General features: G+C 40.3%; 8 non-coding genes across 8 annotated transcripts; all 8 read left to right on the top strand.

Annotated features, from left to right (window-relative positions):
• The first annotated feature begins 1,461 nt into the window (after nucleotides 1-1,461).
• Nucleotides 1,462-1,534, top strand: trnal-caa. The gene has a single exon. It is a non-coding gene; the product is annotated as a tRNA-Leu (tRNA).
• Nucleotides 1,535-4,756: 3,222 nt separating this feature from the next.
• trnav-aac lies at nucleotides 4,757-4,829 on the top strand. The gene has a single exon. It is a non-coding gene; the product is annotated as a tRNA-Val (tRNA).
• Nucleotides 4,830-6,452: 1,623 nt separating this feature from the next.
• trnal-caa lies at nucleotides 6,453-6,525 on the top strand. The gene has a single exon. It is a non-coding gene; the product is annotated as a tRNA-Leu (tRNA).
• Nucleotides 6,526-9,746: 3,221 nt separating this feature from the next.
• Nucleotides 9,747-9,819, top strand: trnav-aac. The gene has a single exon. It is a non-coding gene; the product is annotated as a tRNA-Val (tRNA).
• Nucleotides 9,820-14,684: 4,865 nt separating this feature from the next.
• trnav-aac lies at nucleotides 14,685-14,757 on the top strand. Its single transcript has one exon. It is a non-coding gene; the product is annotated as a tRNA-Val (tRNA).
• Nucleotides 14,758-16,380: 1,623 nt separating this feature from the next.
• trnav-cac lies at nucleotides 16,381-16,453 on the top strand. Its single transcript has one exon. It is a non-coding gene; the product is annotated as a tRNA-Val (tRNA).
• A 4,904-nt stretch (nucleotides 16,454-21,357) lies between these two features.
• On the top strand, nucleotides 21,358-21,430 carry trnav-cac. Its single transcript has one exon. It is a non-coding gene; the product is annotated as a tRNA-Val (tRNA).
• A 4,917-nt stretch (nucleotides 21,431-26,347) lies between these two features.
• On the top strand, nucleotides 26,348-26,420 carry trnav-cac. Its single transcript has one exon. It is a non-coding gene; the product is annotated as a tRNA-Val (tRNA).
• Nucleotides 26,421-27,755: the final 1,335 nt, after the last annotated feature.

Below are 27,755 nucleotides of genomic sequence, written 5' to 3'. Positions count from 1 at the left end.
GGGACACAGTTAATAAGTAGAAAAGAGGTAAAAGGTATATGAGATTTTATATTTCTCCTCTTTTCCAATTTTACTCAGTTCTGTTGAAGAGTCATACGGACTCGAAACGTTAACTATCTTCCACTCCGCAGATGCTACCAGACCTGCTGAATTTTCCAGGTATTTTTATTTTGGTTTTGGATTTCCAGCACCCGCAGTTTTTTGCTTTTATCTGCAGCAAAATCAACACGTCTTTCCATGCAGCTTAAAACAGTTACTCACCATATCAAAGGTATGTCATAGTAACGTGTGCTCATAAAGACAGACAAAGAGTGATCAGATCTAATTAACGCATCGTTCTCAAGCCTATTCTCAGTAAAGTTCTTGCATTTTGTTTAAAAGCTAACTGCGCTCAATTTCAAATGAGCACCATATGATTTGCATACCTGTTGACTGACATTCTTTCGTCTGTCAGTCATGTTTGCAATTCGGGGCTGGTGTATATTTCAGAGAGTTTCAATTCAGACGAAGGCATCAATAAGAGATAAAATATGAATCTTAAATATAGAATAACGGAACAAGTACTGAGTTTCTTTAATTTTGTCTTCCAAGGATGAGAAGGATGTTCCTGATGATTGAGCAGAAAGCATTGCATTCGGAGACATTTGCTGGACGGACACGTCTACATTTTGAAATTCAAAACAAGCTGAGGCACCAGGGTGAAACCAACAGTTGCTTCCCTGCAGCAAGTGACATGGCCCCTCAGTCCAACCATTGGAAACCTTCAAACACCCTGGTAGCTCAGCACTGCCCAGTTTGTTCCACAAATATTTATCCTCTGTTAGATTCCGGTCCAGGAACCAAATTATTTCAAACCAAACGAAGTAAAGGAACAATTGAAGCACGTGATCTTGGCCGGGGCCTGTTAAACTCCGGAACAAACATTTTGCTCTGTAATATCGCACCTTCGGTTGAAGGGGTATGGAGCAAAAGTAATAAGATTGTAAAAATAGTAAGGTTGAAACAATAACACTTTTGCAAATTCGATGGGAGATCAATTGCATAATGACATCATGTACATCTGGTAAAGTATATTAGGAACCCAAGTCCAAATGGTCATGTGAACCTTGTCAATTAAGGCAGCGCAAGCATGGATTCTGCAGAAATGACTTTTTCAAAAGAGAATTGAGTAATTTAATGAAAGGGAGAAGAAATAGATCATTAAGAGAGAGAAGCAAATTGTGATGAATTCGTTTTGTCGTTTTAAAAGGGGCCAGTGATCGGACGTTGGATGGGCCACTTTTTTCATTGTTTGGATACGTGGGTGCTAGGCCATTTTATGATTACATTGTTACATCAGTCTCGCTGCAGCGTTCCTGAGAACAGCAGCTGTATTCCATTTCTCCGCAATAGAGACCCAGATTGCTGCAGCGTTACAGCGCAGTTTAGCATTCTGGACAGGGAAAACGAGAAGGCGTGGCAGTTTCTGTAGTGTAGTGGTTATCACGTTCGCCTCAAACGCGAAAGGTCCCCGGTTGGAAACTGGGCAGAAACATTATGAAAACTTACTCATTAAATAGTGACGATAATTTGCGTCGTCGAAGCCTACCTGAATCTCATAGGTTGCAGGCGATATTGCATTTTCTCTCACCGAGGTCACAAAATGAATGCAGCAAAATCAGCACCTGCTGAGATTCCATGACACACTTGAGTGGATAAATGTTCGTAGTTCACTGCGCTTACATATTAGCTGCTCGTTTAGTCAACACGATAAATCCATGGGCTTTTCGATGCAGCTTACAAAAGTTACTCACCGTGTCAAAGGTGTCTCAGTGTAATGTGTGCTCATAAAGACAGACAAAGAGGGATCAGATTAATTAACGCATCGTTCCCAAGCCTATTTCCTGTAAAATTCTTTGATTTTGTTGAAATGCTGACATCTCACATCAGACCCATATCAAATGCATTACCTGGTGACTTACATTCTTTTGTTTGACAGTCAAGTTTGCACTTCGATGTTGTCGATTTCAGAGAGCATCAAGTCAACCAAGGGCATCAATATCAAATACATTAATACTGAATGGTGAATAAGGTAAAACAAATTGCTGAGAAAAGTTTGTTGAATTTCTTCTGCCGAGGAGAAGTGTGTTCATAATGATTTAGCCGGTAGCATTGCTGCCTAAGACATTTGCTGAACCGAGCCTTCTTTATTTTGAAATTCAAACAAACAGCGGCATCAGGGGGAAACCAAAGAGTTGTCATTCTGTAACAAGTGACATGACCTCTCAGTCTAAGCACTGGAATCCTCCAAACATTCTGGTAGATCAGCACTATCCTGTTTCCTAAAGAAATATATATTCTGTAAAATTACATTCCAAGAACAAAATTATATTTAAAGAACTGAACGAAACGACCTATTACAACATGTGATCCTGGCAGGGCTCTGTTTAACTGTAGCAATCATTTTCCACTGTGATATAACACCCTCGATTAACGAGTCATGGAGCAAATGTAATCAGATTGTGGAAATAACTCAGAAATAATGAGATGTTTGATCAGAAAAGTAAGCATTTTCGTCAATTCGATATGTAAACAAGAGGTAAGTAAATAATGTTCATATGCATAGCTATGTAAGGAACACAAGTCTAAACCTTCATGGCACTGGGTGAGGGAAACGTTGTTAATTCAGGCAAACTAGGCATGGAATCTGCGGAAACTCCTTTTTCAAAAGGGAATGATGCAATTAATTGATATGCAGAAAAATAACAAGTTGACTATTGGAGAGAAGGAAACTGGGATTAATTCGTTGGCTCTTTAAAAAAACTGACAGAGAAAAGATGATGGAAGGGCCATTGCATGGATACATGGTGTTAAGCCATTTTATGATGACATTGTTATTGAGTCTGTCTGCAGCATTCCCAATTATAGCAGCTGAATTCCATTTGTCCCATCCAACGAGCCAAAGCGCTGCTGCATGACAGCACAGTTTACCATTCCAGATAGATTCACTGCAGTGATGTCTGGCCAATGTTTCTGTAGTTTAGTGGTTGTCACGTTTGCCTCACACGCGAAAAATCACCGGTTTGAAACCAGGCAGAAACCTTATCCAAGCCTGCCAATGTTGAGAGAGGAAAATTTGTGTATGTCATGTTTGTTGTTGAATGTTACCTGAATCTCACATGCTACAGAAATGGTGCTTTTGCTCTTACCTGGGCCTTGAAATGAATGCAGCAAATTGAGAAATACTGAAATTTCACGACACACTGAGTAGAAATAGATGTTCGTTTTTTGACTCAGCGCACATTTTAGCAGTTCTTCTGGCCAGCAACAGAATTTAGTGGGTTCTCGATGCAGATTTACATCGTTACTCACCATCTCAAAGATGTCTGATGCTAAAGTGTGCACATAAGGACAGGCGCAAGCGATGCTTCAATTGAACCAGAGGAAATGACAGACCTGTTACAGAATCACTCCTTTAAATATTCGGTCTTCAGCATAGAGTATCAGAAAAAATGACCGAGGGAGTCATGGAAACTGAGGCACAGTGCAGATCTGCTGGCTTCCCCCCCACCCCCATGTCTTCTACATGGTTGTGATTAAGGCACCAGAAGGCTTCTCACCTGGAGCAAAGAGGGATCAAATATAATGAACGCATAATTCTCAAAACTGCTCCCAGTAAAATTCCTGCATTTTGTTTAAAAGCTAATTGTACGCAATTTCAAAAGAGCACCACATAGTTTGCATTACCTGTTGATTGGCATACTTTTGTCTATCAGTCATGTTTGCAATTCGAGTTTCGGTGTATCTTTCAGAGAGTCTCAATTCAAATGAAGGCAGCAATAACAGATACAATATTAGTATTAAATATAGAATAACGGAACAAATGCAGAGTGAAGTTTGTTTAATTTTGTCTGCCAAGGATAAGACGGATATTCCTAATAATTGAGCAGAAAGCATTGCACCCGGAGACATTTGCTGGATGGACACGCCTACATTTTGAAATTCAAATAAGCTGAGGCACCAGGCTGAAGCGAACAGCTGTCTTCCTGCAACAAGTGACCCTCAGTCCAACCATTGGAAACCTCCAAACATTCTGGTAGCTCAGCATTGCCTTGTTTGTTCCACAAATATTTATCCTCTGTTAGATTCTGGTCCAGGATCAAAATTATTTCAAACCAAATGAAGTCAATGAAGAATTGAAGCATGCAATCTTGGCAGGGCCCTGCTAAGCTCCGGAACAAACATTTTCCTCTGTAATATAGCACCCTCGATTGAATGGCTGTGGAGCAAAATAATAAGATTGTAAAAATAGTAAGGTTGAAAAATCACACTTTCGCAAGTTCGATATGAGCTCAATTGCATAATTACACCATGTTCATCTGGCGAAGTATATGAGGAACCCAAGTCCAAATCGTCATGTGAACCTTGTGAGTTAAGGTAACCCAGGCATGGATTCTGCAGAAACGACTTTTTCAAAAGGGAATTCAGCAATTTAATGAAAGGGAGGAAAAAACGTGTTCACTAAGAGAGAGAAGCAATTTGCGATTAGTTAGTGTGCTCGTTTAAAAAGGGGCCTTGGATCGGATGATAGAAGGGCCTCATATACCTTTGATTGGATGCACGGTGCTAGGCCATTTTATGATAACATTGTTACATGAGTCTCGCTGCAGCGTTCCTGAGAATAGCAGCTGTATTTCATTTCTCCGCAACAGGGACTCAGATTGCTGCAGCGTTACAGTGCAGTTTAGCATTCCAGACAGGGACGTCTGATACATCAGTTTCTGTAGTGTAGTGGCTATCACATTCGCCTAACACGCGAAAGGTCCCTGGTTCGAAACCGGGCAGAAACATTATGAACACATAAACATTGAGGATGATTAGCATTTTTGAAGCTTACCTGAATTTCCAATGTTGCATGCAAATTGCATTTCATCTCACTGAGGTCATAAAACGCATGCAGCCAAATCAGAATACCTGCAAAAACTCAGCAAGTCTGGCAGCATCTGCGGAGAGGGACACAGTTAATAAGTAGAAAAGAGGTAAAAGGTATATGAGATTTTATATTTCTCCTCTTTTCCAATTTTACTCAGTTCTGTTGAAGAGTCATTCGGACTCGAAACGTTAACTGTCTTCCACTCCGCAGATGCTACCAGACCTGCTGAATTTTCCAGGTATTTTTATTTTGGTTTTGGATTTCCAGCACCCGCAGTTTTTTGCTTTTATCTGCAGCAAAATCAACACGTCTTTCCATGCAGCTTAAAACAGTTACTCACCATATCAAAGGTATGTCATAGTAACGTGTGCTCATAAAGACAGACAAAGAGTGATCAGATCTAATTAACGCATCGTTCTCAAGCCTATTCTCAGTAAAGTTCTTGCATTTTGTTTAAAAGCTAACTGCGCTCAATTTCAAATGAGCACCATATGATTTGCATACCTGTTGACTGACATTCTTTCGTCTATCAGTCATGTTTGCAATTCGGGGCTGGTGTATATTTCAGAGAGTTTCAATTCAGACGAAGGCATCAATAAGAGATAAAATATGAATCTTAAATATAGAATAACGGAACAAGTACTGAGTTTCTTTAATTTTGTCTTCCAAGGATGAGAAGGATGTTCCTGATGATTGAGCAGAAAGCATTGCACTCGGAGACATTTGCTGGACGGACACGTCTACATTTTGAAATTCAAAACAAGCTGAGGCACCAGGGTGAAACCAACAGTTGCTTCCCTGCAGCAAGTGACATGGCCCCTCAGTCCAACCATTGGAAACCTTCAAACACCCTGGTAGCTCAGCACTGCCCAGTTTGTTCCACAAATATTTATCCTCTGTTAGATTCCGGTCCAGGAACCAAATTATTTCAAACCAAACGAAGTAAAGGAACAATTGAAGCATGTGATCTTGGCCGGGGCCTGTTAAACTTCGGAACAAACATTTTGCTCTGTAATATCGCACCTTCGGTTGAAGGGGTATGGAGCAAAAGTAATAAGATTGTAAAAATAGTAAGGTTGAAACAATAACACTTTTGCAAATTCGATGTGAGATCAATTGCATAATGACATCATGTACATCTGGTAAAGTATATTAGGAACCCAAGTCCAAATGGTCATGTGAACCTTGTCAATTAAGGCAGCGCAAGCATGGATTCTGCAGAAATGACTTTTTCAAAAGAGAATTGAGTAATTTAATGAAAGGGAGAAGAAATAGATCATTAAGAGAGAGAAGCAAATTGTGATGAATTCGTTTTGTCGTTTTAAAAGGGGCCAGCGATCGGACGTTGGATGGGCCACTTTTTTCATTGTTTGGATACGTGGGTGCTAGGCCATTTTATGATTACATTGTTACATCAGTCTCGCTGCAGCGTTCCTGAGAACAGCAGCTGTATTCCATTTCTCCGCAATAGAGACCCAGATTGCTGCAGCGTTACAGCGCAGTTTAGCATTCCGGACAGGAATAACGAGACCGCGTGGCAGTTTCTGTAGTGTAGTGGTTATCACGTTCGCCTCAAACGCGAAAGGTCCCCGGTTGGAAACTGGGCAGAAACATTATGAAAACTTACTCATTAAATAGTGAGGATAATTTGCGTCGTTGAAGCCTACCTGAATCTCATAGGTTGCAGGCGATATTGCATTTTCTCTCACCGAGGTCACAAAATGAATGCAGCAAAATCAGCACCTGCTGAGATTCCATGACACACTTGATTGGATAAATGTTCGTAGTTCACTGCGCTTACATATTAGCTGCTCGTTTAGTCAACACGATAAATCCATGGGCTTTTCGATGCAGCTTACAAAAGTTACTCACCGTGTCAAAGGTGTCTCAGTGTAATGTGTGCTCATAAAGACAGACAAATAGGGATCAGATTAATTAACGCATCGTTCCCAAGCCTATTTCCTGTAAAATTCTTTGATTTTGTTGAAATGCTGACATCTCACATCAGACCCATATCAAATGCATTACCTGGTGACTTATATTCTTTTGTTTGACAGTCAAGTTTGCACTTCGATGTTGTCGATTTCAGAGAGCATCAAGTCAACCAAGGGCATCAATATCAAATACATTAATACTGAATGGTGAATAAGGTAAAACAAATTGCTGAGAAAAGTTTGTTGAATTTCTTCTGCCGAGGAGAAGTGTGTTCGTAATGATTTAGCCGGTAGCATTGCTGCCTAAGACATTTGCTGAACCGAGCCTTCTGTATTTTGAAATTCAAACAAACAGCGGCATCAGGGGAAACCAAAGAGTTGTCATTCTGTAACAAGTGACATGACCTCTCAGTCTAAGCACTGGAATCCTCCAAACATTCTGGTAGATCAGCACTATCCTGTTTCCTAAAGAAATATATATTCTGTAAAATTACATTCCCAGAACAAAATTATATTTAAACAACTGTACGAAACGACCTATTACAACATGTGATCCTGGCAGGGCTCTGTTTAACTGTAGCAATCATTTTCCACTGTGATATAACACCCTCGATTAACGAGTCATGGAGCAAATGTAATCAGATTGTGGAAATAACTCAGAAATAATGAGATGTTTGATCAGAAAAGTAAGCATTTTCGTCAATTCGATATGTAAACAAGAGGTAAGTAAATAATGTTCATATGCATAGCTATGTAAGGAACACAAGTCTAAACCTTCATGGCACTGGGTGAGGGAAACGTTGTTAATTCAGGCAAACTAGGCATGGAATCTGCGGAAACTCCTTTTTCAAAAGGGAATGATGCAATTAATTGATATGCAGAAAAATAACAAGTTGACTATTGCAGAGAAGGAAACTGGGATTAATTCGTTGGCTCTTTAAAAAAACTGACAGATAAAAGATGATGGAAGGGCCGTTGCATGGATACATGGTGTTAAGCCATTTTATGATGACATTGTTATTGAGTCTGTCTGCAGCATTCCCAATTATAGCAGCTGAATTCCATTTGTCCCATCCAACGAGCCAAAGCGCTGCTGCATGACAGCACAGTTTACCATTCCAGATAGATTCACTGCAGTGATGTCTGGCCAATGTTTCTGTAGTTTAGTGGTTGTCACGTTTGCCTCACATCCGAAAAATCACTGGTTTGAAACCTGGCAGAAACCTTATCCAAGCCTGCCAATGTTGAGAGAGGAAAATTTGTGTATGTCATGTTTGTTGTTGAATGTTACCTGAATCTCACATGCTACAGAAATGGTGCTTTTGCTCTTACCTGGGCCTTGAAATGAATGCAGCAAAATGAGAAATACTGAAATTTCACGACACACTGAGTAGAAATAGATGTTCGTTTTTTGACTCAGCGCACATTTTAGCAGTTCTTCTGGCCAGCAACAGAATTTAGTGGGTTCTCGATGCAGATTTACATCGTTACTCACCATCTCAAAGATGTCTCATGCTAAAGTGTGCACATAAGGACAGGCGCAAGCGATGCTTCAATTGAACCAGAGGAAATGACAGACCTGTTACAGAATCACTCCTTTAAATATTCGGTCTTCAGCATAGAGTATCAGAAAAAATGACCGAGGGAGTCATGGAAACTGAGGCACAGTGCAGATCTGCTGGCTTCCCCCCCACCCCCATGTCTTCTACATGGTTGTGATTAAGGCACCAGAAGGCTTCTCACCTGGAGCAAAGAGGGATCAAATATAATGAATGCATAATTCTCAAAACTGCTCCCAGTAAAATTCCTGCATTTTGTTTAAAAGCTATTTGTACTCAATTTCAAAAGAGCACCACATGGTTTGCATTACCTGTTGATTGGCATACTTTTGTCTATCAGTCATGTTTGCAATTCGAGTTTCGGTGTATCTTTCAGAGAGTCTCAATTCAAATGAAGGCAGCAATAACAGATACAATATTAATATTAAATATAGAATAACGGAACAAATGCGGAGTGAAGTTTGTTTAATTTTGTCTGCCAAGGATAAGACGGATATTCCTAATAATTGAGCAGAAAGCATTGCACCCGGAGACATTTGCTGGATGGACACGCCTACATTTTGAAATTCAAATAAGCTGAGGCACCAGGCTGAAGCGAACAGCTGTCTTCCTGCAACAAGTGACCCTCAGTCCAACCATTGGAAACCTCCAAACATTCTGGTAGCTCAGCATTGCCTTGTTTGTTCCACAAATATTTATCCTCTGTTAGATTCTGGTCCAGGATCAAAATTATTTCAAACCAAATGAAGTCAATGAAGAATTGAAGCATGCAATCTTGGCAGGGCCCTGCTAAGCTCCGGAACAAACATTTTCCTCTGTAATATAGCACCCTCGATTGAATGGCTGTGGAGCAAAATAATAAGATTGTAAAAATAGTAAGGTTGAAAAATCACACTTTCGCAAGTTCGATATGAGCTCAATTGCATAATTACACCATGTTCATCTGGCGAAATATATGAGGAACCCAAGTCCAAATCGTCATGTGAACCTTGTGAGTTAAAGTAACCCAGGCATGGATTCTGCAGAAACGACTTTTTCAAAAGGGAATTCAGCAATTTAATGAAAGGGAGGAAAAAACGTGTTCACTAAGAGAGAGAAGCAATTTGCGATTAGTTAGTGTGCTCGTTTAAAAAGGGGCCTTGGATCGGATGATAGAAGGGCCTCATATGCCTTTGATTGGATGCACGGTGCTAGGCCATTTTATGATAACATTGTTACATGAGTCTCGCTGCAGCGTTCCTGAGAATAGCAGCTGTATTTCATTTCTCCGCAACAGGGACTCAGATTGCTGCAGCGTTACAGTGCAGTTTAGCATTCCAGACAGGGATGCAGGACATATCAGTTTCTGTAGTGTAGTGGCTATCACATTCGCCTAACACGCGAAAGGTCCCTGGTTCGAAACCGGGCAGAAACATTATGAAAACTTAAATATTGAGGATGATTTGCATCTTTGAAGCTCACCTGAATTTCCAATGTTGCATGCAAATTGCATTTCCTCTCACTGAGGTCATAAAACGCATGCAGCCAAATCAGAATACCTGCAAAAACTCAGCAAGTCTGGCAGCATCTGCGGAGAGGGACACAGTTAATAAGTAGAAAAGAGGTAAATGAGATTTTATATTTCTCCTCTTTTCCAATTTTACTCAGTTCTGTTGAAGAGTCATACGGACTCGAAACGTTAACTATCTTCCACTCCGCAGATGCTACCAGACCTGCTGAATTTTCCAGGTATTTTTATTTTGGTTTTGGATTTCCAGCACCCGCAGTTTTTTGCTTTTATCTGCAGCAAAATCAACACGTCTTTCCATGCAGCTTAAAACAGTTACTCACCATATCAAAGGTATGTCATAGTAACGTGTGCTCATAAAGACAGACAAAGAGTGATCAGATCTAATTAACGCATCGTTCTCAAGCCTATTCTCAGTAAAGTTCTTGCATTTTGTTTAAAAGCTAACTGCGCTCAATTTCAAATGAGCACCATATGATTTGCATACCTGTTGACTGACATTCTTTCGTCTATCAGTCATGTTTGCAATTCGGGGCTGGTGTATATTTCAGAGAGTTTCAATTCAGACGAAGGCATCAATAACAGATAAAATATGAATATTAAATATAGAATAATGGAACAAGTACTGAGTTTCTTTAATTTTGTCTTCCAAGGATGAGAAGGATGTTCCTGATGATTGAGCAGAAAGCATTGCACTCGGAGACATTTGCTGGACGGACACGTCTACATTTTGAAATTCAAAACAAGCTGAGGCACCAGGGTGAAACCAACAGTTGCTTCCCTGCAGCAAGTGACATGACCCCTCAGTCCAACCATTGGAAACCTTCAAACACCCTGGTAGCTCAGCACTGCCCAGTTTGTTCCACAAATATTTATCCTCTGTTAGATTCCGGTCCAGGAACCAAATTATTTCAAACCAAACGAAGTAAAGGAACAATTGAAGCACGTGATCTTGGCCGGGGCCTGTTAAACTTCGGAACAAACATTTTGCTCTGTAATATCGCACCCTCGGTTGAAGGGGTATGGAGCAAAAGTAATAAGATTGTAAAAATAGTAAGGTTGAAACAATAACACTTTTGCAAATTCGATGTGAGATCAATTGCATAATTACGTCATGTTCATCTGGTAAAGTATGTGAGGAACCCAAGTCCAAATTGTCATGTGAAACTTGTGAATTAAGGCAGCGCAAGCATGGATTCTGCAGAAATGACTTTTTTTCAAAAGAGAATTGAGTAATTTAATGAAAGGGAGAAGAAATAGATCATTAAGAGAGAGAAGCAAATTGTGATGAATTCGTTTTGTCGTTTTAAAAGGGGCCAGCGATCGGACGTTGGATGGGCCACTTTTTTCATTGTTTGGATACGTGGGTGCTAGGCCATTTTATGATTACATTGTTACATCAGTCTCGCTGCAGCGTTCCTGAGAACAGCAGCTGTATTCCATTTCTCCGCAATAGAGACCCAGATTGCTGCAGCGTTACAGCGCAGTTTAGCATTCCGGACAGGAATAACGAGACCGCGTGGCAGTTTCTGTAGTGTCGTGGTTATCACGTTCACTTCACACGTGAAAGGTCCCTGGTTTGAAACAGAGCAGAAACATTATGAAAACTTACTCATTAAATTGTGAGGATAATTTGCGTCTGAATCTCCTATGTTGCAGGCAATATTGCAAGAGGTCACAAAATGAATGCAGCAAAATCAGCACCTGCTGAGATTCCATGACACACTTGAGTGGATAGATGCTCGTAGTTCACTGCACTTACATATTAGCTGCTCGTTTAGTCAACACGATAAATCGAAAAGTTACTCACCGTGTCAAAGGTGTCTCAGTGTAATGTGTGCTCATAAAGACAGACAAAGAGGGATCAGATTAATTAACGCATCGTTCCCAAGCCTATTTCCTGTAAAATTCTTTGATTTTGTTGAAATGCTGACATCTCACATCAGACCCATATCAAATGCATTACCTGGTGACTTACATTCTTTTGTTTGACAGTCAAGTTTGCACTTCGATGTTGTCGATTTCAGAGAGCATCAAGTCAACCAAGGGCATCAATATCAAATACATTAATACTGAATGGTGAATAAGGTAAAACAAATTGCTGAGAAAAGTTTGTTGAGTTTCTTCTGCCGAGGAGAAGTGTGTTCATAATGATTTAGCGGTAGCATTGCTGCCTAAGACATTTGCTGAACCGAGCCTTCTGTATTTTGAAATTCAAACAAACAGCGGCATCAGGGGGAAACCAAAGAGTTGTCATTGTGTAACAAGTGACATGACCTCTCAGTCTAAGCACTGGAATCCTCCAAACATTCTGGTAGATCAGCACTATCCTGTTTCCTAAAGAAATATATATTCTGTAAAATTACATTCCCAGAACAAAATTATATTTAAACAACTGAACGAAACGACCTATTACAACATGTGATCCTGGCAGGGCTCTGTTTAACTGTAGCAATCATTTTCCACTGTGATATAACACCCTCGATTAACGAGTCATGGAGCAAATGTAATCAGATTGTGGAAATAACTCAGAAATAATGAGATGTTTGATCAGAAAAGTAAGCATTTTCGTCAATTCGATATGTAAACAAGAGGTAAGTAAATAATGTTCATATGCATAGCTATGTAAGGAACACAAGTCTAAACCTTCATGGCACTGGGTGAGGGAAACGTTGTTAATTCAGGCAAACTAGGCATGGAATCTGCGGAAACTCCTTTTTCAAAAGGGAATGATGCAATTAATTGATATGCAGAAAAATAACAAGTTGACTATTGGAGAGAAGGAAACTGGGATTAATTCGTTGGCTCTTTAAAAAAACTGACAGAGAAAAGATGATGGAAGGGCCATTGCATGGATACATGGTGTTAAGCCATTTTATGATGACATTGTTATTGAGTCTGTCTGCAGCATTCCCAATTATAGCAGCTGAATTCCATTTGTCCCATCCAACGAGCCAAAGCGCTGCTGCATGACAGCACAGTTTACCATTCCAGATAGATTCACTGCAGTGATGTCTGGCCAATGTTTCTGTAGTTTAGTGGTTGTCACGTTTGCCTCACACGCGAAAAATCTCCGGTTTGAAACCGGGCAGAAACCTTATCCAAGCCTGCCAATGTTGAGAGAGGAAAATTTGTGTATGTCATGTTTGTTGTTGAATGTTACCTGAATCTCACATGCTACAGAAATGGTGCTTTTGCTCTTACCTGGGCCTTGAAATGAATGCAGCAAATTGAGAAATTCTGAAATTTCACGACACACTGAGTAGAAATAGATGTTCGTTTTTTGACTCAGCGCACATTTTAGCAGTTCTTCTGGCCAGCAACAGAATTTAGTGGGTTCTCGATGCAGATTTACATCGTTACTCACCATCTCAAAGATGTCTCATGCTAAAGTGTGCACATAAGGACAGGCGCAAGCGATGCTTCAATTGAACCAGAGGAAATGACAGACCTGTTACAGAATCACTCCTTTAAATATTCGGTCTTCAGCATAGAGTATCAGAAAAAATGACCGAGGGAGTCATGGAAACTGAGGCACAGTGCAGATCTGCTGGCTTCCCCCCCACCCCCATGTCTTCTACATGGTTGTGATTAAGGCACCAGAAGGCTTCTCACCTGGAGCAAAGAGGGATCAAATATAATGAATGCATAATTCTCAAAACTGCTCCCAGTAAAATTCCTGCATTTTGTTTAAAAGCTATTTGTACTCAATTTCAAAAGAGCACCACATGGTTTGCATTACCTGTTGATTGGCATACTTTTGTCTATCAGTCATGTTTGCAATTCGAGTTTCGGTGTATCTTTCAGAGAGTCTCAATTCAAATGAAGGCAGCAATAACAGATACAATATTAATATTAAATATAGAATAACGGAACAAATGCGGAGTGAAGTTTGTTTAATTTTGTCTGCCAAGGATAAGACGGATATTCCTAATAATTGAGCAGAAAGCATAGCACCCGGAGACATTTGCTGGATGGACACGCCTACATTTTGAAATTCAAATAAGCTGAGGCACCAGGCTGAAGCGAACAGCTGTCTTCCTGCAACAAGTGACCCTCAGTCCAACCATTGGAAACCTCCAAACATTCTGGTAGCTCAGCATTGCCTTGTTTGTTCCACAAATATTTATCCTCTGTTAGATTCTGGTCCAGGATCAAAATTATTTCAAACCAAATGAAGTCAATGAAGAATTGAAGCATGCAATCTTGGCAGGGCCCTGCTAAGCTCCGGAACAAACATTTTCCTCTGTAATAAAGCACCCTCGATTGAATGGCTGTGGAGCAAAATAATAAGATTGTAAAAATAGTAAGGTTGAAAAATCACACTTTCGCAAGTTCGATATGAGCTCAATTGCATAATTACACCATGTTCATCTGGCGAAGTATATGAGGAACCCAAGTCCAAATCGTCATGTGAACCTTGTGAGTTAAGGTAACCCAGGCATTGATTCTGCAGAAACGACTTTTTCAAAAGGGAATTCAGCAATTTAATGAAAGGGAGGAAAAAACGTGTTCACTAAGAGAGAGAAGCAATTTGCGATTAGTTAGTGTGCTCGTTTAAAAAGGGGCCTTGGATCGGATGATAGAAGGGCCTCATATGCCTTTGATTGGATGCACGGTGCTAGGTTATTTTATGATTACATTGTTACATGAGTCTCGCTGCAGCGTTCCTGAGAATAGCAGCTGTATTTCATTTCTCCGCAACAGGGACTCAGATTGCTGCAGCGTTACAGTGCAGTTTAGCATTCCAGACAGGGACGCAGGACATATCAGTTTCTGTAGTGTAGTGGCTATCACATTCGCCTAACACGCGAAAGGTCCCTGGTTCGAAACCGGGCAGAAACATTATGAACACTTAAATATTGAGGATGATTTGCATTTTTGAAGCTTACCTGAATTTCCAATGTTGCATGCAAATTGCATTTGCTCTCACTGAGGTCATATAAGGCATGTAGCCAAATCAGAATACCTGCAAAAACTCAGCAAGTCTGGCAGCATCTGCGGAGAGGGACACAGTTAATAAATAGAAAAGAGGTAAAAGGTGTATGAGATTTTATATTTCTCCTCTTTTCCAATTTTACTCAGTTCTGTTGAAGAGTCATATGGACTCGAAACGTTAACTGTCTTCCACTCCGCTGATGCTACCAGACCTGCTGAATTTTCCAGGTATTTTTATTTTGGTTTTGGATTTCCAGCACCCGCAGTTTTTTGCTTTTATCTGCAGCAAAATCAGCACGTCTTTCCATGCAGCTTAAAACAGTTACTCACCATATCAAAGGTATCTCATAGTAACGTGTGCTCATAAAGACAGACAAAGAGTGATCAGATCTAATTAACGCATCGTTCTCAAGCCTATTCTCAGTAAAGTTCTTGCATTTTGTTTAAAAGCTAACTGCGCTCAATTTCAAATGAGCACCATATGATTTGCATACCTGTTGACTGACATTCTTTCGTCTATCAGTCATGTTTGCAATTCGGGGCTGGTGTATATTTCAGAGAGTTTCAATTCAGACGAAGGCATCAATAAGAGATAAAAGATGAATCTTAAATATAGAATAACGGAACAAGTACTGAGTTTCTTTAATTTTGTCTTCCAAGGATGAGAAGGATGTTCCTGATGATTGAGCAGAAAGCATTGCATTCGGAGACATTTGCTGGACGGACACGTCTACATTTTGAAATTCAAAACAAGCTGAGGCACCAGGGTGAAACCAACAGTTGCTTCCCTGCAGCAAGTGACATGGCCCCTCAGTCCAACCATTGGAAACCTTCAAACACCCTGGTAGCTCAGCACTGCCCAGTTTGTTCCACAAATGTTTATCCTCTGTTAGATTCCGGTCCAGGAACCAAATTATTTCAAACCAAATGAAGTAAAGGAACAATTGAAGCACGTGATCTTTGCCGGGGCCTGTTAAACTTCGGAACAAACATTTTGCTCTGTAATATCGCACCTTCGGTTGAAGGGGTATGGAGCAAAAGTAATAAGATTGTAAAAATAGTAAGGTTGAAACATTAACACTTTTGCAAATTCGATGGGAGATCAATTGCATAATGACATCATGTACATCTGGTAAAGTATATTAGGAACCCAAGTCCAAATGGTCATGTGAACCTTGTCAATTAAGGCAGCGCAAGCATGGATTCTGCAGAAATGACTTTTTCAAAAGAGAATTGAGTAATTTAATTAAAGGGAGAAGAAATAGATCATTAAGAGAGAGAAGCAAATTGTGATGAATTCGTTTTGTCGTTTAAAAAGGGGCCAGAGATCGGACGTTGGAAGGGCCGCTTTTGTCATTGTTTGGATACGTGGGTGCTAGGCCATTTTATGATTACATTGTTACATCAGTCTCGCTGCAGCGTTCCTGAGAACAGCAGCTGTATTCCATTTCTCCGCAATAGAGACCCAGATTGCTGCAGCGTTACAGCGCAGTTTAGCATTCCGGACAGGAATATCGAGACCTCGCTGTAGTTTCTGTAGCGTAGTGGTTATCACGTTCGCCTCACACGCGAAAGGTCCCCGGTTAGAAACTGGGCAGAAACATTATGAAAACTTACTCATTAAATAGTGAGGATAATTTGCGTCGTTGAAGCCTATCTGTATCTTCTAGGTTGCAGGCGATATTGCATTTTCTCTCACCGAGGTCACAAAATGAATGCAGCAAAATCAGCACCTGCTGAGATTCCATGACGCACTTGAGTGGATAGATGTTCGTCGTTCACTGCGCTTACATATTAGCTGCTCATTTAGTCAACACGATAAATCCATAGGCTTTTCGCTGCAGCTTACGAAAGTTACTCACCGTGTCAAAGGTGTCTCAGTGTAATGTGTGCTCATAAAGACAGACAAAGAGGGATCAGATCTAATTAACGCATCGTTCCCAAGCCTATTTCCTGTAAAATTCTTTGATTTTGTTGAAATGCTGACATCTCACATCAGACCCATAGCAAATGCATTACCTGGTGACTTACATTCTTTTGTTTGACAGTCAAGATTGCAATTCGATGTTGTCGATTTCAGAGAGCATCAAGTCAACCAAGGGCATCAATATCAAATGCATTAATACTGAATGGTGAATAAGGTAAAACAAATTGCTGAGAAAAGTTTGTTGAATTTCTTCTGCCGAGGAGAAGTGTGTTCATAATGATTTAGCCGGTAGCATTGCTGCCTAAGACATTTGCTGAACCGAGCCTTCTGCATTTTGAAATTCAAACAAACAGCGGCACCAGGTGGAAACCAAAAGTTGTCTTTCTGTAACAAGTGACATGACCTCTCAGTCTAAGCACTGGAATCCTCCAAACATTCTGGTAGATCAGCACTATCCTGTTTCCTAAAGAAATATATATTCTGTAAAATTACATTCCCAGAACAAAATTATATTTAAACAACTGAACGAAACGACCTATTACAGCATGTGATCCTGGCAGGGCTCTGTTTAACTGTAGCAATCATTTTCCACTGTGATATAACACCCTCGATTAACGAGTCATGGAGCAAATGTAATCAGATTGTGGAAATAACTCAGAAATAATGAGATGTTTGATCAGAAAAGTAAGCATTTTCGTCAATTCGATACGAAAACAAGAGGTAAGTAAATAATGTTCATATGCATAGCTATGTAAGGAACACAAGTCTAAACCTTCATGGCACTGGGTGAGGGAAACGTTGTTAATTCAGGCAAACTAGGCATGGAATCTGCGGAAACTCCTTTTTCAAAAGGGAATGATGTAATTAATTGATATGCAGAAAAATAACAAGTTGACTATTGGAGAGAAGGAAACTGGGATTAATTCGTTGGCTCTTTAAAAAAACTGACAGAGAACAGATGATGGAAGGGCCGTTGCATGGATACATGGTGTTAAGCCATTTTATGATGACATTGTTATTGAGTCTGTCTGCAGCATTCCCAATTATAGCAGCTGAATTCCATTTGTCCCATCCAACGAGCCAAAGCGCTGCTGCATGACAGCACAGTTTACCATTCCAGATCGATTCACTGCAGTGATGTCTGGCCAATGTTTCTGTAGTTTAGTGGTTGTCACGTTTGCCTCACACGCGAAAAATCACCGGTTTGAAACCAGGCAGAAACCTTATCCAAGCCTGCCAATGTTGAGAGAGGAAAATTTGTGTATGTCATGTTTGTTGTTGAATGTTACCTGAATCTCACATGCTACAGAAATGGTGCTTTTGCTGTTACCTGTGCCTTGAAATGAATGCAGCAAAATGAGAAATACTGAAATTTCACGACACACTGAGTAGAAATAGATGTTCGTTTTTTGACTCAGCGCACATTTTAGCAGTTCTTCTGGCCAGCAACAGAATTTAGTGGGTTCTCGATGCAGATTTACATCGTTACTCACCATCTCAAAGATGTCTCATGCTAAAGTGTGCACATAAGGAGAGGCGCAAGCGCTGCTTCAATTGAACCAGAGGAAATGACAGACCTGTTACTCCATTAAATATTCGGTCTTCAGCATAGAGTATCAGAAAACATGACCGAGGGAGTCATGGAAACCGAGGCACAGTGCAGATCTGCTGGCTTCCCCCCAACCCCCATGTCTTCTACATGGTTGCGATTAAGGCACCAGAAGGCTTCTCACCTGGAGCAAAGAGGGATCAAATATAATGAATGCATAATTCTCAAAACTACTCCCAGTAAAATTCCTGCATTTTGTTTAAAAGCTAATTGTTCTCAATTTCAAAAGAGCACCACATGGTTTGCATTACCTGTTGATTGGCATTCTTTTGTCTATCAGTCATGTTTGCAATTCGAGTTTCGGTGTATCTTTCAGAGAGTCTCAATTCAAATGAAGGCAGCAATAACAGATACAATATTAATATTAAATATAGAATAACGGAACAAATGCGGAGTGAAGTTTGTTTAATTTTGTCTGCCAAGGATAAGATGGATATTCCTAATAATTGAGCAGAAAGCATTGCACCCGGAGACATGTGCTGGATGGACACGCCTACATTTTGAAATTCAAATAAGCTGAGGCACAAGGCTGAAACGAACAGCTGTCTTCCTGCAACAAGTGACCTTCAGTCCAACCATTGGAAACCTCCAAACATTCTGGAAGCTCACCATTGCCTTGTTTGTTCCACAAATATTTATCCTCTGTTAGATTCCGGTCCAGGATCAAAATTATTTCAAACCAAATGAAGTCAATGAAGAATTGAAGCATGCATTCTTGGCAGGGCCCTGCTAAACTCCGGAACTAACATTTTCCTCTGTAATATAGCACCCTCGATTGAATGGCTGTGGAGCAAAATAATAAGATTGTAAAAATAGTAAGGTTGAAAAATCACACTTTCGCAAGTTTGATATGAGCTCAATTGCATAATTACACCATGTTCATCTGGCGAAGTATATGAGGAACCCAAGTCCAAATCGTCATGTGAATCTTGTGAGTTAAGGTAACCCAGGTTTGGATTCTGCAGAAACGACTTTTTCAAAAGGGAACTCAGCAATTTAATGAAATGGAGGAAAAAACGTGTTCACTAAGAGAGAGAAGCAATTTGTGATTAGTCAGTGTGCTCGTTTAAAAAGGGGCCTTGGATCGGATGATAGAAGGGCCTCTTATGCCTTTGATTGGATGCACGGTGCTAGGCCATTTTATGATAACATTGTTACATGAGTCTCGCTGCAGCGTTCCTGAGAATAGCAGCTGTATTTCATTTCTCCGCAACAGGGACTCAGATTGCTGCAGCGTTACAGTGCAGTTTAGCATTCCAGACAGGACAACATGATATATCAGTTTCTGTAGTGTAGTGGCTATCACATTCGCCTAACATGCAAGAAGTCCCAGGTTTGAAACCGTGGCAGAAACATTATGAAAACTTAAATATTGAGGATGATTTGCATCTTTGAAGCTCACCTGAATTTCCAATGTTGTATGCAAATTGCATTTCCTCTCACTGAGGTCATAAAACGCATGCAGCCAAATCAGAATACCTGCAAAAACTCAGCAAGTCTGGCAGCATCTGCGGAGAGGGACACAGTTAATAAGTAGAAAAGAGGTAAATGAGATTTTATATTTCTCCTCTTTTCCAATTTTACTCAGTTCTGTTGAAGAGTCATACGGACTCGAAACGTTAACTATCTTCCACTCCGCAGATGCTACCAGACCTGCTGAATTTTCCAGGTATTTTTATTTTGGTTTTGGATTTCCAGCACCCGCAGTTTTTTGCTTTTATCTGCAGCAAAATCAACACGTCTTTCCATGCAGCTTAAAACAGTTACTCACCATATCAAAGGTATGTCATAGTAACGTGTGCTCATAAAGACAGACAAAGAGTGATCAGATCTAATTAACGCATCGTTCTCAAGCCTATTCTCAGTAAAGTTCTTGCATTTTGTTTAAAAGCTAACTGCGCTCAATTTCAAATGAGCACCATATGATTTGCATACCTGTTGACTGACATTCTTTCGTCTATCAGTCATGTTTGCAATTCGGGGCTGGTGTATATTTCAGAGAGTTTCAATTCAGACGAAGGCATCAATAAGAGATAAAATATGAATCTTAAATATAGAATAACGGAACAAGTACTGAGTTTCTTTAATTTTGTCTTCCAAGGATGAGAAGGATGTTCCTGATGATTGAGCAGAAAGCATTGCACTCGGAGACATTTGCTGGACGGACACGTCTACATTTTGAAATTCAAAACAAGCTGAGGCACCAGGGTGAAACCAACAGTTGCTTCCCTGCAGCAAGTGACATGACCCCTCAGTCCAACCATTGGAAACCTTCAAACACCCTGGTAGCTCAGCACTGCCCAGTTTGTTCCACAAATATTTATCCTCTGTTAGATTCCGGTCCAGGAACCAAATTATTTCAAACCAAACGAAGTAAAGGAACAATTGAAGCACGTGATCTTGGCCGGGGCCTGTTAAACTTCGGAACAAACATTTTGCTCTGTAATATCGCACCCTCGGTTGAAGGCGCATGGAGCAAAAGTAATAAGATTGTAAAAATAGTAAGGTTGAAACAATAACACTTTTGCAAATTCGATGTGAGATCAATTGCATAATGACATCATGTACATCTGGTAAAGTATATTAGGAACCCAAGTCCAAATGGTCATGTGAACCTTGTCAATTAAGGCAGCGCAAGCATGGATTCTGCAGAAATGACTTTTTCAAAAGAGAATTGAGTAATTTAATGAAAGGGAGAAGAAATAGATCATTAAGAGAGAGAAGCAAATTGTGATGAATTCGTTTTGTCGTTTTAAAAGGGGCCAGCGATCGGACGTTGGATGGGCCACTTTTTTCATTGTTTGGATACGTGGGTGCTAGGCCATTTTATGATTACATTGTTACATCAGTCTCGCTGCAGCGTTCCTGAGAACAGCAGCTGTATTCCATTTCTCCGCAATAGAGACCCAGATTGCTGCAGCGTTACAGCGCAGTTTAGCATTCCGGACAGGAATAACGAGACCGCGTGGCAGTTTCTGTAGTGTAGTGGTTATCACGTTCGCCTCACACGCGAAAGGTCCCCGGTTGGAAACTGGGCAGAAACATTATGAAAACTTACTCATTAAATAGTGAGGATAATTTGCGTCGTTGAAGCCTACCTGAATCTCATAGGTTGCAGGCGATATTGCATTTTCTCTCACCGAGGTCACAAAATGAATGCAGCAAAATCAGCACCTGCTGAGATTCCATGACACACTTGAGTGGATAAATGTTCGTAGTTCACTGCGCTTACATATTAGCTGCTCGTTTAGTCAACACGATAAATCCATGGGCTTTTCGATGCAGCTTACAAAAGTTACTCACCGTGTCAAAGGTGTCTCAGTGTAATGTGTGCTCATAAAGACAGACAAAGAGGGATCAGATTAATTAACGCATCGTTCCCAAGCCTATTTCCTGTAAAATTCTTTGATTTTGTTGAAATGCTGACATCTCACATCAGACCCATATCAAATGCATTACCTGGTGACTTACATTCTTTTGTTTGACAGTCAAGTTTGCACTTCGATGTTGTCGATTTCAGAGAGCATCAAGTCAACCAAGGGCATCAATATCAAATACATTAATACTGAATGGTGAATAAGGTAAAATAAATTGCTGAGAAAAGTTTGTTGAGTTTCTTCTGCCGAGGAGAAGTGTGTTCATAATGATTTAGCGGTAGCATTGCTGCCTAAGACATTTGCTGAACCGAGCCTTCTGTATTTTGAAATTCAAACAAACAGCGGCATCAGGGGGAAACCAAAGAGTTGTCATTCTGTAACAAGTGACATGACCTCTCAGTCTAAGCACTGGAATCCTCCAAACATTCTGGTAGATCAGCACTATCCTGTTTCCTAAAGAAATATATATTCTGTAAAATTACATTCCCAGAACAAAATTATATTTAAACAACTGAACGAAACGACCTATTACAACATGTGATCCTGGCAGGGCTCTGTTTAACTGTAGCAATCATTTTCCACTGTGATATAACACCCTCGATTAACGAGTCATGGAGCAAATGTAATCAGATTGTGGAAATAACTCAGAAATAATGAGATGTTTGATCAGAAAAGTAAGCATTTTCGTCAATTCGATATGTAAACAAGAGGTAAGTAAATAATGTTCATATGCATAGCTATGTAAGGAACACAAGTCTAAACCTTCATGGCACTGGGTGAGGGAAACGTTGTTAATTCAGGCAAACTAGGCATGGAATCTGCGGAAACTCCTTTTTCAAAAGGGAATGATGCAATTAATTGATATGCAGAAAAATAACAAGTTGACTATTGGAGAGAAGGAAACTGGGATTAATTCGTTGGCTCTTTAAAAAAACTGACAGAGAAAAGATGATGGAAGGGCCATTGCATGGATACATGGTGTTAAGCCATTTTATGATGACATTGTTATTGAGTCTGTCTGCAGCATTCCCAATTATAGCAGCTGAATTCCATTTGTCCCATCCAACGAGCCAAAGCGCTGCTGCATGACAGCACAGTTTACCATTCCAGATAGATTCACTGCAGTGATGTCTGGCCAATGTTTCTGTAGTTTAGTGGTTGTCACGTTTGCCTCACACGCGAAAAATCACCGGTTTGAAACCAGGCAGAAACCTTATCCAAGCCTGCCAATGTTGAGAGAGGAAAATTTGTGTATGTCATGTTTGTTGTTGAATGTTACCTGAATCTCACATGCTACAGAAATGGTGCTTTTGCTCTTACCTGGGCCTTGAAATGAATGCAGCAAATTGAGAAATACTGAAATTTCACGACACACTGAGTAGAAATAGATGTTCGTTTTTTGACTCAGCGCACATTTTAGCAGTTCTTCTGGCCAGCAACAGAATTTAGTGGGTTCTCGATGCAGATTTACATCGTTACTCACCATCTCAAAGATGTCTCATGCTAAAGTGTGCACATAAGGACAGGCGCAAGCGATGCTTCAATTGAACCAGAGGAAATGACAGACCTGTTACAGAATCACTCCTTTAAATATTCGGTCTTCAGCATAGAGTATCAGAAAAAATGACCGAGGGAGTCATGGAAACTGAGGCACAGTGCAGATCTGCTGGCTTCCCCCCCACCCCCATGTCTTCTACATGGTTGTGATTAAGGCACCAGAAGGCTTCTCACCTGGAGCAAAGAGGGATCAAATATAATGAATGCATAATTCTCAAAACTGCTCCCAGTAAAATTCCTGCATTTTGTTTAAAAGCTATTTGTACTCAATTTCAAAAGAGCACCACATGGTTTGCATTACCTGTTGATTGGCATACTTTTGTCTATCAGTCATGTTTGCAATTCGAGTTTCGGTGTATCTTTCAGAGAGTCTCAATTCAAATGAAGGCAGCAATAACAGATACAATATTAATATTAAATATAGAATAACGGAACAAATGCGGAGTGAAGTTTGTTTAATTTTGTCTGCCAAGGATAAGACGGATATTCCTAATAATTGAGCAGAAAGCATTGCACCCGGAGACATTTGCTGGATGGACACGCCTACATTTTGAAATTCAAATAAGCTGAGGCACCAGGCTGAAGCGAACAGCTGTCTTCCTGCAACAAGTGACCCTCAGTCCAACCATTGGAAACCTCCAAACATTCTGGTAGCTCAGCATTGCCTTGTTTGTTCCACAAATATTTATCCTCTGTTAGATTCCGGTCCAGGATCAAAATTATTTCAAACCAAATGAAGTCAATGAAGAATTGAAGCATGCAATCTTGGCAGGGCCCTGCTAAGCTCCGGAACAAACATTTTCCTCTGTAATATAGCACCCTCGATTGAATGGCTGTGGAGCAAAATAATAAGATTGTAAAAATAGTAAGGTTGAAAAATCACACTTTCGCAAGTTCGATATGAGCTCAATTGCATAATTACACCATGTTCATCTGGCGAAGTATATGAGGAACCCAAGTCCAAATCGTCATGTGAACCTTGTGAGTTAAGGTAACCCAGGCATGGATTCTGCAGAAACGACTTTTTCAAAAGGGAATTCAGCAATTTAATGAAAGGGAGGAAAAAACGTGTTCACTAAGAGAGAGAAGCAATTTGCGATTAGTTAGTGTGCTCGTTTAAAAAGGGGCCTTGGATCGGATGATAGAAGGGCCTCATATGCCTTTGATTGGATGCACGGTGCTAGGCCATTTTATGATAACATTGTTACATGAGTCTCGCTGCAGCGTTCCTGAGAATAGCAGCTGTATTTCATTTCTCCGCAACAGGGACTCAGATTGCTGCAGCGTTACAGTGCAGTTTAGCATTCCAGACAGGGATGCGTGATATGTCAGTTTCTGTAGTGTAGGTACTATCACATTCGCCTAACAGGTGAAAGGTCCCTGGTTCGAAACCGGGCAGAAACATTATGAAAACTTAAATATTGAGGATGATTTGCATCTTTGAAGCTCACCTGAATTTCCAATGTTGCATGCAAATTGCATTTCCTCTCACTGAGGTCATACAACGCATGCAGCCAAATCAGAATACCTGCAAAAACTCAGCAAGTCTGGCAGCATCTGCGGAGAGGGACACAGTTAATAAGTAGAAAAGAGGTAAAAGGTATATGAGATTTTATATTTCTCCTCTTTTCCAATTTTACTCAGTTCTGTTGAAGAGTCATACGGACTCGAAACGTTAACTATCTTCCACTCCGCAGATGCTACCAGACCTGCTGAATTTTCCAGGTATTTTTATTTTGGTTTTGGATTTCCAGCACCCGCAGTTTTTTGCTTTTATCTGCAGCAAAATCAACACGTCTTTCCATGCAGCTTAAAACAGTTACTCACCATATCAAAGGTATGTCATAGTAACGTGTGCTCATAAAGACAGACAAAGAGTGATCAGATCTAATTAACGCATCGTTCTCAAGCCTATTCTCAGTAAAGTTCTTGCATTTTGTTTAAAAGCTAACTGCGCTCAATTTCAAATGAGCACCATATGATTTGCATACCTGTTGACTGACATTCTTTCGTCTATCAGTCATGTTTGCAATTCGGGGCTGGTGTATATTTCAGAGAGTTTCAATTCAGACGAAGGCATCAATAAGAGATAAAATATGAATCTTAAATATAGAATAACGGAACAAGTACTGAGTTTCTTTAATTTTGTCTTCCAAGGATGACAAGGATGTTCCTGATGATTGAGCAGAAAGCATTGCACTCGGAGACATTTGCTGGACGGACACGTCTACATTTTGAAATTCAAAACAAGCTGAGGCACCAGGGTGAAACCAACAGTTGCTTCCCTGCAGCAAGTGACATGACCCCTCAGTCCAACCATTGGAAACCTTCAAACACCCTGGTAGCTCAGCACTGCCCAGTTTGTTCCACAAATATTTATCCTCTGTTAGATTCCGGTCCAGGAACCAAATTATTTCAAACCAAACGAAGTAAAGGAACAATTGAAGCACGTGATCTTGGCCGGGGCCTGTTAAACTTCGGAACAAACATTTTGCTCTGTAATATCGCACCTTCGGTTGAAGGGGTATGGAGCAAAAGTAATAAGATTGTAAAAATAGTAAGGTTGAAACAATAACACTTTTGCAAATTCGATGGGAGATCAATTGCATAATGACATCATGTACATCTGGTAAAGTATATTAGGAACCCAAGTCCAAATGGTCATGTGAACCTTGTCAATTAAGGCAGCGCAAGCATGGATTCTGCAGAAATGACTTTTTCAAAAGAGAATTGAGTAATTTAATGAAAGGGAGAAGAAATAGATCATTAAGAGAGAGAAGCAAATTGTGATGAATTCGTTTTGTCGTTTAAAAAGGGGCCAGAGATCGGACGTTGGAAGGGCCGCTTTTGTCATTGTTTGGATACGTGGGTGCTAGGCCATTTTATGATTACATTGTTACATCAGTCTCGCTGCAGCGTTCCTGAGAACAGCAGCTGTATTCCATTTCTCCGCAATAGAGACCCAGATTGCTGCAGCGTTACAGCGCAGTTTAGCATTCCGGACAGGAATAACGAGACCGCGTGGCAGTTTCTGTAGTGTAGTGGTTATCACGTTCGCCTCACATGCGAAAGGTCCCCGGTTGGAAACTGGGCAGAAACATTATGAAAACTTACTCATTAAATAGCGAGGATAATTTGCGTCGTTGAAGCCTACCTGTATCTTCTAGGTTGCAGGCGATATTGCATTTTCTCTCACCGAGGTCACAAAATGAATGCAGCAAAATCAGCACCTGCTGAGATTCCATGACGCACTTGAGTGGTTAGATGTTCGTAGTTCACTGCGCTTACATATTAGCAGCTCGTTTAGTCAACACGATAAATCCATGGGCTTTTCGATGCAGCTTACGAAAGTTACTCACCGTGTCAAAGGTGTCTCAGTGTAATGTGTGCTCATAAAGACAGACAAAGAGGGATCAGATCTAATTAACGCATCGTTCCCAAGCCTATTTCCTGTAAAATTCTTTGATTTTGTTGAAATGCTGACATCTCACATCAGACCCATAGCAAATGCATTACCTGGTGACTTACATTCTTTTGTTTGACAGTCAAGTTTGCAATTCGATGTTGTCGATTTCAGAGAGCATCAAGTCAACCAAGGGCATCAATATCAAATACATTAATACTGAATGGTGAATAAGGTAAAACAAATTGCTGAGAAAAGTTTGTTGAATTTCTTCTGCCGAGGAGAAGTGTGTTCATAATGATTTAGCCGGTAGCATTGCTGCCTAAGACATTTGCTGAACCGAGCCTTCTGCATTTTGAAATTCAAACAAACAGCGGCACCAGGTGGAAACCAAAAGTTGTCTTTCTGTAACAAGTGACATGACCTCTCAGTCTAAGCACTGGAATCCTCCAAACATTCTGGTAGATCAGCACTATCCTGTTTCCTAAAGAAATATATATTCTGTAAAATTACATTCCCAGAACAAAATTATATTTAAACAACTGAACGAAACGACCTATTACAGCATGTGATCCTGGCAGGGCTCTGTTTAACTGTAGCAATCATTTTCCTCTGTGATATAACACCCTCGATTAACGAGTCATGGAGCAAATGTAATCAGATTGTGGAAATAACTCAGAAATAATGAGATGTTTGATCAGAAAAGTAAGCATTTTCGTCAATTCGATATGAAAACAAGAGGTAAGTAAATAATGTTCATATGCATAGCTATGTAAGGAACACAAGTCTAAACCTTCATGGCACTGGGTGAGGGAAACGTTGTTAATTCAGGCAAACTAGGCATGGAATCTGCGGAAACTCCTTTTTCAAAAGGGAATGATGCAATTAATTGATATGCAGAAAAATAACAAGTTGACTATTGGAGAGAAGGAAACTGGGATTAATTCGTTGGCTCTTTAAAAAAACTGACAGAGAAAAGATGATGGAAGGGCCGTTGCATGGATACATGGTGTTAAGCCATTTTATGATGAC

The sequence above is a fragment of the Carcharodon carcharias genome, chromosome 27 (assembly GCF_017639515.1).
Source record: "Carcharodon carcharias isolate sCarCar2 chromosome 27, sCarCar2.pri, whole genome shotgun sequence".
NCBI lineage: Eukaryota > Metazoa > Chordata > Chondrichthyes > Lamniformes > Lamnidae > Carcharodon > Carcharodon carcharias.
Note: the sequence above shows the minus strand (reverse complement) of the source record. Positions and strands in the feature narration are given on the sequence as shown.